The sequence below is a fragment of the Acomys minous genome, assembly GCF_964271855.1.
Source record: "Acomys minous genome assembly, chromosome: 15".
Taxonomy (NCBI): domain Eukaryota; kingdom Metazoa; phylum Chordata; class Mammalia; order Rodentia; family Muridae; genus Acomys; species Acomys minous.
The window spans coordinates 89,808,362-89,823,608 of record NC_140497.1 but is presented as its reverse complement, the minus strand read 5'-3'; the positions used below and the strand labels follow the sequence as shown (position 1 = coordinate 89,823,608).

The following is a 15,247-nucleotide window of genomic DNA, read 5'->3' as shown; positions in this document are numbered from 1 at the left end:
CCTTTTTCTCTTCTATGTTGTTACATCTTATAAATATGTGTGATTTAATGGAAAGTAGTAAAATAAACAGTATTATTTTTAGTTTGCAACTTAGGTAAGTTGGTATGGTGGAAGGTGAGGGTTATATTCTACAGTTATATTTTGTGTGGTACCTCTGGAATGTATTGTTGTAACTAAAGGCCTTGGTCATTAAATGTTCATGCTGAAAGCTAGCTCCTGAAGCTGTCAGTACATACTCTGTATATCTTCAGAACTGTTAATTCTTCATAAAGTGTCCTTCAGTAAGGGCTCGGTGCTCCATCACAGGAACACACATTAGAGAAATTAGCAGAAAGTCTTTGTTTCTTTCTGAACTGTCTGCCCACTGGGCTCCTGATTCAACCAAATTCCCAGGCCAAGGAAACTTGTGTTGGTTGGATTTAGACTCAAGCCACATGAGCTTTGAATAGCTTCAACAGCTAGATATTTTGGCAATGCTGTGTATGTAGTTACATTGATATTTCTTCCCCAGCTGAAATTAAGTGTCAGACAATGATTGATGATTTTGCAATTGAAATGTAGAGCTGGTAGTAACACAGCAAACATCCGTTTTATACACAAGAAACAGGGTCCAGAGAAGGGGCTTAGGAGCATTATGGGCAACGCTGGGACTAGAGCGATGCCTCCGGTTGTGGGTGACAAGTAGAGTTGAAGGCTTATTCGTCTGCACTCCTGCTGGTTTTGAAAGAGAAATCATATTTTATTCCCTAGCTAATTTTCATTTTGGAGCAGAGCTGGCCAAGCATTTATTTGCAGGGGGCCAGTTATATATTCCAGTTCACCTTTGGCACCGTAAATTTGTTTACCAGTTTGACTTGTAAAACTTGATCTTATGTGTAGTGTATTTGCATAAGTGCACTTCAGTTCTCCTTACAAGAGGAGTTTCTCAAAGTTAAGGATAAGAATATCGCCACTTATTTTGTTGCACATAAAAAACAATATTGCGAAGTTTGTAATTTATAAGTTTTCAGGTGGCTGAAAGTTCTTTAATTAAGGAAATTTAAGATAATGTTAAAAATCAAAGTACATAGTAACATATGAATATTCATATAAAGTTTAAAGTTATTCACATATCAGGAAAAGAGTGATCCTTTGCAACGATACGGTAGAACATTTTAGATTCTAAGATGATGTGTGTATGTGTGTGTGTGTGTGTGTGTGTATGTGTGTGTGTGTGCGTGTTATATGTTTGTGTGTGACCAATAATTCGTGTGTAGTGTGGAATGTTTGCTGCATGCATGTACACATTCGTATTCATGTGTGTAGAAGCAAGGGCAGGGTTATAGGGTTTCTCCCTTGACCTCACCTGCCATTTTGTCCCAAGACATTGTCTTTTGCTGAACCGGAAGTTTACCATTTCAACTAGGCTGCCTGGACAGCCACCGCTTAGACTCCTCCTCTTGTCTCTACCTTTCAATACCAAGATTACAGCCACATAGCCATACCTGGTTTTAACATGAATTCTGGGGATTTGAACTCAGGTCCTCACGCTTGCACATCAAGCGCTATCACCCACTGGCCACATCCCCAGCCTGAGGTTAGTTTTGTTGTTGTTGTTGTTGTCTTTTTTTTTTCCCGCGGGGGGGGGGGGGTGTTGGTTTTGGTTCTTGTTTTTCTGCTTGTTTTACATTGTATATATGCAGATTTCGCATTATAGTTCTAGTGTGTACTCTTCAATTAACACAAAACCATGACGTTCTACTCTGATGCACTGAGCCTCCTGACGTTGACTGCTCAGTTTCTCCTCACAAATTTATAAGTCAAGTTGCCATTAAAAAAAAAAACTTATCTCTGTTTCTTTAGCCCGTTATTAGACACAGATAAATTGAATTATACTCTGTTGAAGTGTTTCAAGGTCCTGATAGACATTAAGTAATGCAGAGACACATAAAACTTCAAATGCTGTTAAAAAGAAGAAGAAGAAGAAGAAGAAGAAGAAGAAGGAGAAGGAGAAGGAGAAGGAGAAGGAGAAGGAGAAGGAGAAGGAGAAGCGAGAGGGATCAATGTCATGAAGGATGGTTTGACATCCACCGGCTTTTCAGATCATGGGCGAATCACATGACTGTGAGGCTCCCCCATTATGTGAACTCTAAGTGGGGGGCATAGTAGTCCTTATGCTTGTTTTATTTGGCGCAGTGTAGCAAGCAGGGCAATTCACAGAGCCATGGGCCTGCTGTGCAGTGCAAATCCTTCTCCGCATTCCTGGGTCTGCCCTAACAAGCTCCACCGGCTGGGTGGTTTAGACCCAATCAAAATTACTCTCGTTCCATTTGGATCCTGCAAGTCTGAAATAAGGCAGGGCAGAGGCCGAGCTGTGCTTTCTTGCCTTTTCCAGTTCTTGCCTGATGCAGGCTTTGCTTGACGTGTGGCAGTGTCATGCCAGGATGTCCCTCAGTCTTCACAGATACCTTCTTATGAGGACACCCTTCGTGCCACCTTGGGAGCCAGCATACCCGTTGGCACGTCTGAAGCATTATATTAGAATTCGGATCTAGACTGTCTCTCAGAGTCCCATGTGTTAGAAGCTTGGTTCTCATGTGGCTCTTTGAGAGGCAGTGGAAGCTTTAGAAGGGGTGGGTCAGTGGGAGGGGTTTGGTGTGGAAGACATGCCCTTAAGAGGACAGTGAGGTCTAAGCCCCTTCTTCTTCCTGGCTTTACCTCCCCAGCCAACAGTGGGTAGTTTCCTTCTGCCATACATGATGCCCTGCTATAAGCCCGACAGCAGAGCAAACTTATCATGGTCCAGCACATCTCAAACTCTTAGCCAAGATATGCATCCTGACATTGTAAATTGATTATTTGGTTGTTTTTTTTCTTTTAGAAAGTTTACTAATGTACTTTGTTTCCAAACAGTGTCCTATTGCGAATGATGGGAAATCAAAGCTTCTTTTCAGGGATGTATGCAGTCAGTCAAGCCTGACCTTGATGCTCCCACCTACCATGTATGTTCACCACATCCTAGCATCTCAAATACCTGCACTTGCAGCATCAACTCTTGGTCTGTGTCCTATAGAAATAGATGAGAGCCATGAAATAGAGCCATGCTCCAGAATAGAACTCTTCTCCCCTGTGGACCTCTGAAACCTGGAAACCAGTCTCATTAATTCCAAGCTAAGACAGGGAGAGAGAAAATAAATTCAGATTTCATTACAAAATAGGAAGAGAGAAAGAGAGAGAGAGAGAGAGAGAGAGAGAGAGAACAAGAGAGAGAAAAGAAGAAGAAGAAGAAGAAGAAGAAGAAGAAGAAGAAGAAGAAGAAGAAGAAGAAGAAGGAGAAGAAGAAGAAGGAGGAGAGGAAGAAAATAAAGTTTTCACTTGTGGTAAATCAAATTCATAGCATAGTAAAGCAAATTCCAGCATGTTCTATATGTGCCGCCTTGAGACACTGTCTTTTGATCCTGCCACAGGGGCCTCAGCCCAGGGTCTCAGCCTTTCTGCCTTGCTAAGCCCCAGGCCTCAGTTCTGTGCCTCCTTAAACTCTGGATGTCAGCCCCGTTTCTTCTGTTCTTGGACTCAGGTCTGCCCCATCATTGCTGCGTATGGTTCTTGTCTCTCAAACACAGAGGCCTGGACCTCTGGACCTGCGGCCTTGGTTCTACGCTCAGAGTTCTGCTTTTAGGTTTTTGTTTGTTTGCCCTTTTGTTTTTGTTGTAGCTGTCAAGGCAGGTTGGCAATGTTTCTGATGTTGGAATAATTTCACCCGTCTTTGCAATTCAAGGGACTCAAAGTCCTCAGACAAGAGGGTCCTCTATACATTTCTTTGGATGTTTTTTTTTCTCATTTGTTTTATTCTTTTAGAATTTCAGGTAATACATTTGTTGTCTTTTAAATTTGTTAAGGTTGTAATGTAATATAATTTCATACTTTTTCCTTTCTTCTCATTTAAGTTTCCTGTGTATTCCTCCTTGCTCTCTTTTAAATTTATGGCTTCTTTTTGTTAATTGTTGTTGCATTATTATTGTTATTGCATTAATAAATATATTTTAGTATATTAATATATTATATAATATACATGTAATATGCAATAGATTGTATTAATGCAACATAATAATTTTATTCATTTGATAATATTAATATTATATAATATTAAGGAATATATATATTCCTTAATGCGTAAATACAAGCTGCTGAGTCTGAAAAGCATTATTATATATATATATATATATATATATATATATATATATATATATATATATATATATATAATTTTTCAGAGCGGACTATTTGGTATTGGATAATCAATTGGTGTGCTCCTCCCTGGGGAAGACTATTTCTCCCAGTCTCAGCATCCCTTAGGTGCCTGTAGTTGAGGCCTCTTCAGCTTTGCCTATGCGCATGTCAGCATCTCTATTGGTGACTCCCTGTTCAGCTCATGAGTAGCAAGTCCTGTTGGTGAGCCTTTGTGGGTGTGGCTTCTGGCAGTACTAGGAGACTACACTCTCACAGTAAACTCTTTCTGTCTCCTAGTCCACAATCATCCCTGAGCCTTATGTGCAGGAGTTAATGTTGTTGATGTATCACCGGGAACTGGTCTTCAGATCTCTGCATTTTAATTGGTTGTGGTTTTCTGTCATGGCCTCCTTCTGTTCCAAAGAGAAATGTCCTTGAGTGATAAGGACTACTTTGTGGTTATAAGGACAAGTATTTCTAACGCAGCCAGGGATTACGCTGATTAGTAACACAGCCGTTGCTCTAAGATCTACTGCTTCACTAGCCCCGGGTAGTTGGCTAGGTGCTCTGTACCAGGCCTGGATTCCCGCTTGCGGAAGGTGTCTTAAGTCTAATTAGAGTTACCTCAAGGTACGTGTGCCACTACTACACTGGGAATTACTTATTGTGCCATGCTGGTACTTATGATTCCTAGCTTTCATAGCTGGATAGGACTGTTTGCAACTTTGCCTGTTTTGGATGCTTGCATGGTGCCTTTTGGTACCACGGAATCTAGTCTCCAGGGAGAACTCTTTCAGGTCAGTTCCAGCTCGGAAGCCTCTGGGCTCTGCATCTGTATTGCATCGTATCTTCAGCACTAAGGATTTATCTTGCACCTTTCCCAGAGAAGCCAAGGGAAACAGCAAGCACTTATAATGTTTTTGGAATCTCTTGGACTCCTCTGACTATCAAGTCCACATACAACCACTCCTGGTGGATTTGGGAATTAAACTTAGGTCTTCAAACTTGCAAGGCAAGAGCTTTACTGACTGAGCTATCCTTCCCACCCTAATTACTTTTAATTTGTGTTTATTAACACATTAATTACAACAGTAGTGATTTCAGTATATTTCCTCACCCTGGATTCTAGTCCCTCCACCTCCGCACCTTATCTAACCAAATCACTATTGTACTGTGAGGTTCACATTTTTAGCTTGCAAAGGCATGTGGGAGTGCAGGGCATATGTTCCTTTCCTGAACACTTTAGTTAACTTAATGTAGATGGCAGGATTTCATGCTTTTCTGTGGCCTAACTGCACTGGTGTGCAGCTGTGTCTTTGACATGCTGGCTTCATTGCCCTCAGCTGCACGCTATCAAATTGGGGAGGTGAATTATATGTATATATCTACTTTTCCTTTTGTGAGACCCTTCGGTTGGTTCTACGGTATGGAGTGGGCTGTTTTATTTCACATTGTCATTTGATACTCTTCCAGTCTTCCCTCCCCCCCCCCCCCAAATAGCCTTGACTGTCCTGGACTCATTTTGTAGACCAGGCTGGCCTCGAACTCACAGCAATCCACCTGCCTCTGCCTCCCAACTGCTGGGATTAAAGGTGTGCACCACCACCGCCCCGCCCTCCTCCAGTCTTTGTTAGTCTCTGATTTCAATCATTACGTAATAGCTATTCTAAATGGGTGGGTGGGAGGCTCAGTCAGTAGCTTTAGACAGATTCCACTTCTGAGACTCGATGCTGTGGCTCATCCATTTAACTCCTGTAGATTCCACCTCATGAGTATGTGGACCTTCTCTGTTCCTCTGTCAAGACCCATATGAGGTGTTTCTGTTCTTTCATACTGTGCACATTATGCTGGAAGCAGTCCCTCAGCACCAACATGAACATCTGGAGCAGTTGTAGGCTACTCACAGTTTTGAATCACAGACTTTTTTTTTTTTTAAGCTTAGGAAGAGATCACATGCGCTAGGTCATGTACTTGTTTGGAGTTGTGGAAATACAGGCATTACTCACTCTGTTTTCCATCCAGAGCCCTGCCTATGTTCTCTTGGCTGGAGTGTTTTGTTTTGTTTCTAATTGTCCTGTGTGTTTCTGACTACAAACTTATTTTCATCAATCACGAGGGCCTGGGGCCGTGGGAAGCAATGGTGTGTGGGCACTAGGCTTGTATCACTAGCAGTCTTTTTGATCTTCTGTCTCGCATGGGGAGCCTCCCTGGCAGCGTGCATTCACAGCACTGTCTACACTCTGTGTTTGTGTGGTAGAGATGCCCATTGCCACTTAATTTGGCTTTCTCTGCTTGGCTCTCATTTTCCTTACGTCTGTAGATTTCCCTGGTCTGGAGGCTGATCCTGAGTAAACCCAGATGGACCAAATCTGCAGTGGTTGGCACTACAGTTTTCTGTGTTCCTATTGGATAGAACTGATTTGAATCCTAGTTGTGTGGTCTGACAAAATAACAGTTTTACATTAAAAAAAATAACTTTGAAGATTGTGTTTGTACTTTTACCTGGACGGAATTTGTACATTTCTACAGAGATGATTCTGCTTGCATACTTGGCGACAAATTTGATTCAGCCAGATTTTTGGATTTATTCAGTTATTTGAATCAAAGCCTTAATGAAGCTGTGGGGCTTCTGTATCATAAAACATAAAAAACCTTGATTCTGACTTGAGATATTTTGCCGGCAGAACTTACTCCTTTCTATCACCTTTATTATAAAACTTAGAAGGCTTTTAGGGGACTCAGGGTGTAGAGCCCTGTAAGAGACCTGTCAGAGTGGCTTTGCTGCTTAACATCCCCACCTACAATGAAGTCGATGTGTTGAAGAGGAGTTTTAGCATTTTCCTTCTGAGTATAGAAGGCTATTTGCCAAAACTTGTGAGTTGGTATCGACAAACTGGTATTGGAAAAGTTCATGTTGAGCTGTTCTTTCTGATAGTAACTGGCAAGTAGATTTTTGTCATTTCCTGAGCCTAGTTCAAAGGTATACCAGGACACATGCCAATCAGTATATACGGAATAAAGCCTGGATCTGAGAATTCCCCAATGCTGAGCCCAGTTCAGTGCTGCCTCAGGACGGTGGCTCAGTGTGTCACTCATACACCGTGCATCCTGCAGGTTATGCCACCGGCGTAAAATACTTAGAGTAGGAAGGATTCCTCTGTACTTGTGGCTTTAGAGGTTTCTGTTCATGGTTTCTTGGTACCATTATTTTTGGCTTCAGTTGAGGAAGAAAATTATGGCAGGAAACATCGTGCAGGTAACTCTGTTGTTTCTAGGAAGGAGAAATTGGGAAGTGGGCCGAGGGGTGGGCAGCAAGGAGGAGAGAGAGAGAGAGAGAGAGAGAGAGAGAGAGAGAGAGAGAGAGAGAGAGAGAGAGAGAGAGACAGAGACAGAGAGACAGAGAGAGAGACAGAGAGAGAGAGAGAGAGGGGAGCAAAAGGAAGTAGCTTAATTCCAGTACCCTCTTTAAGATGTTCTCAGTAGGTTAATGGTCTTCTATTAGGCTTTGTCTCCTACAGTCCCATGGCTGTCCCACAGTCTCTTGACCTGGAAACTAAACCTTCCACATGTGAAGCATTGAAGGATCTCAAGGTCTAAACCATAACATTAGTGAAAATAATTTCTTTCACTTTCAATCCCTAGTATATTTAGCTTTTGCTAGCAAATAATTTGCATCAATATTTAACTCATTTTCTTCTCCTTAGTATATTTGAAAAGCCATAGACATACTGAGTACCTTTCTCATAAAAAGCCAAGAGGAAATTGGCAAAGATAATGGAAAATCACAAGGTTGATTTTTTACAGACCTAATATAGAAGATTGACCAGCTTTTTTTAAAAAAATGAAACTGTCTGCTCTTTTGTGTCAGTCTCTCCGAGAGCCGTTCATCTCCCTGGACTTTGTGGCAATATTTGTTGGGCACCACTCCTGACTAATTGGTAGAGGGAGGCCAATGCATCCATGGATAACATAACCTCTCGTGCAAGAAACTTAGGAGGTGTGCATGTAGGATTGTTTTCTTTCATCTCTTCATCTTAGCAAACCACGATTAGCATTTAAGATTCAGCCAAAATGTAATCATGATCCACTGGGCTCTATATAGGTGTCTTACAGAAGACCAGCTTGCCTCAGCCAGAGTTTGATGAGAAAATTAGCTCTTGTGGCATTTGTCTTAGTGCTCGACACACTCCACTTGTGTACTGAGATAACTTTTCTCCTGTGCACTGAAGTATGAAGTACTTACATAGTATTATAGAACTAAGGAAGGAGCCACCAGGGCAGTGGTTTCTCAACCTGTGCATCTCAATCCCTTTTGGAGAAAACCAAGCCTTTCACAGGGCTTGCATATCAGATATTTACATAGGGATTCGTAACACTAGCAAAATTAAAGTTATGATGAAGCAACAAGATAATTTTACGGCTGAGGGTCACCACAACAGGAGGAACTGTACTCAAGGGTCCAGCATCAGGACGTATAAGAACCACTGCACCAAAGCCATTTTCTATTTGTGATGGTTCCGAATGCTTAAGCTGAGATAAGCTCCTAGAGAGACTTATAATGTTGCTTTAACTTACTTGTTCTCTCCAAAGCAACTGTACACATAGTGAAGACAGAGCTGCTGGGACTGTAGGCTTAGTACTACCAACCCAACTCCTTCTGGTAGAGGCTGACCTAATAATTCTTGTGAATGAAATGATATAATGGAGGCTTCTTTCGTGGGAAGAATGTTAGTAATAGAACTACCCAAGGTGACCTGTCATTCATTTCACCATGCACAAGAAGCTCAGATTATATATGAAGTAGTGTTGACCTCCGTGTGAGCTCAGTCGGGCCATGAGACCAGCAGCTTCTCAGAAGTGTGTTGATACTTTGTGTCAGGGCACCAAGATTATCTCTGCTGCTGCTAGGTCTCCTTAGGTGAAGGTGAAGTCACATATCATGTTTTCAGTCGCTACAGTGAGAGATTAGAGAAAAAGAGAGAAGAATGACAGAAGTAAGCTAGGGAGCGTGTGTTCCTGTTACCAATATGTCATAACAATTAATCCAGTCAGTTAGGATCTGGATGGCAATTTAGCAACCCACAGAGGGGTCATATTTGACAGCGATTGATATGGTTTCCAGATATCTTAAACCAAACTTTCACGTGACAGGACAGAAAAGAACATAGACACTCTAGCTGGAGGGCTGCCAAGGGTATGGAAATAGTAATTCATAATGTTCTCAGAAAGTGGCAACGCTGATCTTTTCAGGATTACTTGCATACCTTAGCAAGCCTGGGTCAGCAAGGATGATTGTGGGGCCAGCCTCTGAGTGTTCTATTACCAGTGGGTGACCTGAGAGTCCTCTGTGGGTGGTGGTGACAAGGATCAGAAGAGACCTTTGAGACCTGGGAAGTGAAAACAGGCTCAACCTCATCATAATATTTTCCTGTGGTTGACTTAGTTCCCATTTGCCCATGCCTCATTCCCGGGCTATATTTCTATGGATTGGATGTCCATGTGTGGACATCTATGGTGCCCTAAATGATGGTACTTGGAGATAAAGCTCTTCGAGGGAGATTAAATCATGAAGGAAGACTCTGGTCTGGTGACCTTAGTGCTCTCATAAGGACTCTGGAGGTCATGACATCCATTAGTTTTTTCCCCTAGGGGCATGGAAGACAGATGATTCCACAGGGAGATGCCCCTCACCAGAAGACTTCCACACTGGCAACCTGACCTAGGTTTCCAGGTTCTGGATATGGGAGAAAGTCAGTTTGCATTGTTGAAGCCGAACAGTTTGTTGAGCTGTGTCACCACAGCTCAAGGAAGCTAATAAAAGAAATCACATGGCCAAGCCCCAGAGTAAATATAAAGGCAAAGGGAGCTATTTAAAGAGGCCGATGTTCACAGTCATAGGGAAGGGGAATGGGGTGAAAGCGGGAGGGAGGGAGGGAAGAATGGAAGGATGCATGGGATGGGATAGCAATTGAGATGTAATATGAATGATTTTATTTTTCAATTAAAAAAGGTTAAAAGATAAAGTCATGTGAGGAAAAAAAAAAAAAGAGGCCGATGTAAGGGAAATGTGTGGCCTGCTCTGTTTTCCAACCAGGCATAATTGCACCATAGTCTGAATAAACAGGATACAGGGTGCAGTAGCAGTTGCGTCGTAGGCTCCGGTAAGTTAACAAATTATGCTTTATTTGACACAAACTAATGAGTGAAAGTTAACCCTAAAGAAATATGTAATATGGGTCAGAATTTCTAAAGTTTTCATTGTTTTTTTATAACTCTCCCACTTATTAAATGCATCTCGAGACTATTATATATTTCAGTAAATTTGTATCCTGAATAATATTTCCTACTGCACATGTCCATAAAATCAAATCACAATGAAGGGTAAATATTCCTCACCATATGCTGTTCCAAACATAAGATTTCTATTATTTCATTGACAATTGAGCTTCAGGCAAATTGTCCAGAAGTTTATGAAGGCAATGGTATGACTATGTGTGCCCAGGTGTCTCCTGGGCAAACGATGACTCACGCCTTTCTTGTTCCTGAAATGATGAAGCCTCAAGCCTCAGTTGACAGCAGAGGCACCGCAGGTGGATGTGCTCAGTGACTAATGGCTGACAGTTTACTTCTGATTTATTATGCTTCTGGGTAAAGACAATTTGCCTCATTTAAAAAGCATTTTACTATACTCATTCACTAATTGAATTAGAAACTTAAATTTCTTTTCTAGTGATGACATGTGCAGTTTGACTAAGCTACTGTTTTTCAATTAGATTTCTTTTTCTTTTTTATAAAAAAGACAGTTTCAATTGTGTTTTAGAATACTGACATAATTTTATCTCTTTCTCTTAAAGAAAGTTGAATAACTCCTAACTCTTTTTGGTATGTCAACAGTGAGATATTAGTCATATAAAGGCTATTTAGTAGTTACCAGAAATGTGTTGTTATTTATCCAAGTCCAGGAATGTACTTGGAGACTATTAAAGACAATTAGGCACAACCTTACTGCCATTTCTGCAAAGTGAAAACGTAACAAGTTCTTTTCTCTTTCTCCTTTAGAGTACTCTGGATTATAAAACATTTAATGAAGAAAATGAAATGTACCACATTAATTTAATTTATTATTGCACATATTCCCCCCTTCTCTCCCTCTTCTCCTCTTCCTTCTCACAACTTCCTCCCCTTTGCTCCCTTCCATCTTTCTGAGAGCAGGTCAGGTGGAGCCATGGCTGGCCTTGAATTCCCTGTGCGCTCAGGGAGGATCTTGGACTTCTTTAAGCTTCTATTCCCAGGGGCTGGGTCGCCAGCGTGTGTTCCATGTCCAATTTGTACGGTGTAGGAGGACACGGAGGCTAGGGCTTTGTGCATGCTGGACAAGCACTATGTGCACTCACATAGTCATTAATAGGACTAGTATCTTTCTCATAGCAGAAGCATTTAATACAAAGCGAGTCCAGGACAGCCAAGGCTACACAGAGAAACCCTGTCTTGAAAAAAAAAATGTGATTGCTTTTATCTTCTGAATCTACAGTGGAATCTTAGATGAATTTAAGAAACTCCATTTTTGTTTTTCATGAGCTACAGTGTACTTTCTAATAAAAAAATACATTAAGAAAGTGTGTGGAAGTGGATAAGTCCTGCTGATTAGTATTCTACAGCCCAGGGCCCTGCTGGAAATACTAACACCAATGCTGGTAATATTTGGGGACACATAACACAGATTTTGGGATGGTCTTTAAGTCTCTATTTGAATGTTCATTATTAAAGTCAGTGATGTTTTTTTTTAAAGTTGCTACTAACTGGATCTCATTCCAAGTTAAACCTGTCATCTTCAACTGACCTTCTCTTAATGGGAGATTTCACCGAGCCCTAACTTCAAATGTCTGCCATTTGCCTGGCTCCTCTATGTTTTCTACTCTACTTTAATATCCATCTCCCCAAAGATGTGTAAGGTTCTATTTCCTTAACAACGCTTAGATCTGCCCTCTGCCTGCCTTTCCCCAAGGCTGCTGTGCAGCGCCTTTTCTAGAACACCGCAGTGAAAGATGACAACAATTCTACCTGTGAGTGACACCTAGACCGTAACTGCAGAGGAGTCTCAGCGGCTTGTTGTCATGGTCCCTGTCTCCAGCCGTTTCCACCTTTTCCTTTTCTAAGATGTAGGCTACCTCAGTTTTTTTCCCCCTTGCTGATAGAGTAAAAGACAGAATAGAATTCCCAAGGCTGTAAGATGAATAAATGCGCGGTGCCTCTTCATTCTCATTTCTACCCAACTTCATATGTCTTGATGTAGTGTCTTCTCTTTCCCTCAGGACACAGTCTATGTGACTCTTGCTGTTCCCTGTTTCCACCCTGGTGTAACACATCCTGGTAGTCAATAGTGTTCACCTAGTTCAGCTCCCAACTCAGGATAGCTGTGTTGGCCTTGTTTTTATGCTATCACAACATACCTGAGCCTGGGTGACTTATAAAGAATAATGACTCCTTTCTTACAGGAGATGTTAGTAAGCCCTAGGGTCAAGGTATTGGTATCTGATGACACTTGTCCTCTATGCTATGATGCCACAGTGAGGCAGAGGGTAAGGGGGAGGGTCAACTTACTTCCTCTTATTAGAAAGTCCTCTAATAAAACACATGAGCGCTAAATGCTAGGTTTTAGAGCTCTGAATATAGTGGCATGTGGATGTGAAATTTCTTTAGAGATGGTATATGCAAGGCATCTGTGCTTTAATTACTCCTTTGTAGGAATGTTTGCGATTGCTAGTCCCCACCAATGTGGTATCATAAAATCTGTACATGTTTCACAACCTCTCAAGTATTTTAGTGACTGTTTAGATGCAAATTATCATGAGTTTTTAAACATTTTACAGAATAAGATTAACATGACTGTCATTAGTTAGTTGTACAGTACAGACTCCTGACAGTGTATAAATTATTCATGTACAGACAGCTGCAGTTTAGGAGGAGAGACTTCAGTGCTTTCAAACACTGAATATATAGACATAATATGCGTGGTGCTTTTTAAAATTTTTATCTTCAGGAATATCTCCAGTGATTGATTTGCAGCATTGAGACAAATTGTCTCCGTTTTAGGGGCATTTTCTTTTAAACAGCCTAGAAATATACTTCTCCATTTTGAACTTGATTAATGAAAACCACTCCCTCCTATATCAGTTCCATATTTAGTTATGGAAACTAAATTGTGGCTTGAAAATGGAAATAAAATTCTAAGTACTCTTTTAAGAAGGAAGCCAGTCTCAGGAGCACATGGACTGGACTGCCTCGGCCAGGCTGGCTCTGCTCAGATAAAGGGATTCTTCCCAAGTATTCTCATTTCAACAAGATTTTTTTTTTGAATATTGAGAAATTGTCCAAATACTATCTATTTGTTCACTGTTTGGATTGGAATAGCTGTAGCCTTTCTCAGATCTGAGAACAACTTTATATTTTACACTACGGAAGTCTGTGGAGGAAGACTGTTTCAACGTGATAGACTGAAACAAAGGGAACTCAAAGGAACCTCGGAAAAACACTTCCTCTTGGCCTACCACTTCATGGATGGTGAAGTTAAGATCCAGTGTAACTGTCACCTGCCCAAATGGCGACACGTCATTAACATTTGCCCTTATGTGGGCATTGCACTTTCACATTGCATTTCCACTTTGGAAATCAGTTTTCAAATTGCTGCCTGTTGGGGGTCACACCATCCATTTGACTTTTTCCGTTTCCGATACTTCCTGTTGCTTCCCAGTGGCGTTGCTCCACGCTTGGTGGCATACCCCATTCAAAGCGGTTTTTAAATCCTCTGGTTCTAGCTAGTGCAAGCAGCCAGTCTGTGCCGTTTACTTTTTGCACTGCTGTGACAGAACGGCTCACCCAAGCCACTTGAGGAAGGAGTGTGTGTTTCTGCTCATGGCTTGCCTGCAGTCTGTCACTTCTAGGAAGGTGGATTGTGTCAGGTGCCTGGTCACTTTGTGTCCTTTGTCAGGGAGCTCTGCTCCACTTCTCCTTTCTATTGCCTTTTCGCTCAGCCTAGACCCCAACCCATGTGGTGGTGATGCCCATATTCAGTTTTCAGTCCTCAGTTCACTCTTCTGGAAACACTCACATACGCATGCAGAGGTGTGTTTCCACAGGGATTCCAAGTCCAGTCATGTGGACAGTGAAGATTAACTGTCACACACTATGAGTTCTGAGTGAGGGGTGTCACTCTACACAGACTCAATTCTATAAATGTGGGTTTCTCGCATCATGAGAGGGTGACACACTGGTCTCCATATCTCCTTCCTCCTCCTAACAATTTTTTGTAATTGAAAATAAAACATGCTTAGGTGTTCTCACAACATACTTCTGTTTGTTAAATAATAGTTTAAATAATGTGATTCTGCAGTATACAGGCACCCCAAGCATAATGTTGTATGTGAAAAATAATAACCTTTTTGTCAATTTAATAATTCTAATAATAATATGGATATCAGCTAAGGAAACTAGTCACTGGTGCCTGGTCAGCTGCCATCCTGTTGGTCACTTAGTAGCTAAGACCAGACTCACGTTTTGATGTTTTCTCTGGCTTGATAATCTTGTTTTTCATTTAACTTAGCCTTGATTCAAGGTTTAAAATGAGCTGACATGAAGGGAATGCAGATTTTTTTTATCTGTAATTTCACTTTCTGCAGTTCCAATTACTTGTAGCTATGCTCTAAAAAAATTTTAGTGGAAAATTTTGGAAGCTTCATACTATTTTAATTGAGTAAGATGGTGAGATTTCATGGTGTTTAGTTTGATACCAGATGAGTTTTAAACCACCCCTTTGTCCATCACGGGGCAGTCTGCACTGTGTGAGCTGCCATCCTGTTGGTCACTTAGTAGCCATGTGGACTACCACATCTGTTCTTTTAGACCTTCAGACTTCTGCATTCAAGAGTTCTTAGTGTGTGTGTGTGTGTGTGTGTGTGTGTGTGTGTGTGTGTGTGTATTTGTAGTCTCAAACTATAAGAGCTGTGAGGCCATTTTGATACATCAGTAGAGTCATTCAAGT

General features: G+C 41.3%; 1 protein-coding gene across 8 annotated transcripts in view; it reads left to right on the top strand.

The window, feature by feature from the left end:
• LOC311584562 (monocarboxylate transporter 2-like) overlaps positions 1 to 15,247 on the top strand; it is a 205,224-nt gene that overhangs the window by 131,758 nt on the left and 58,219 nt on the right. The window lies entirely within an intron of this gene.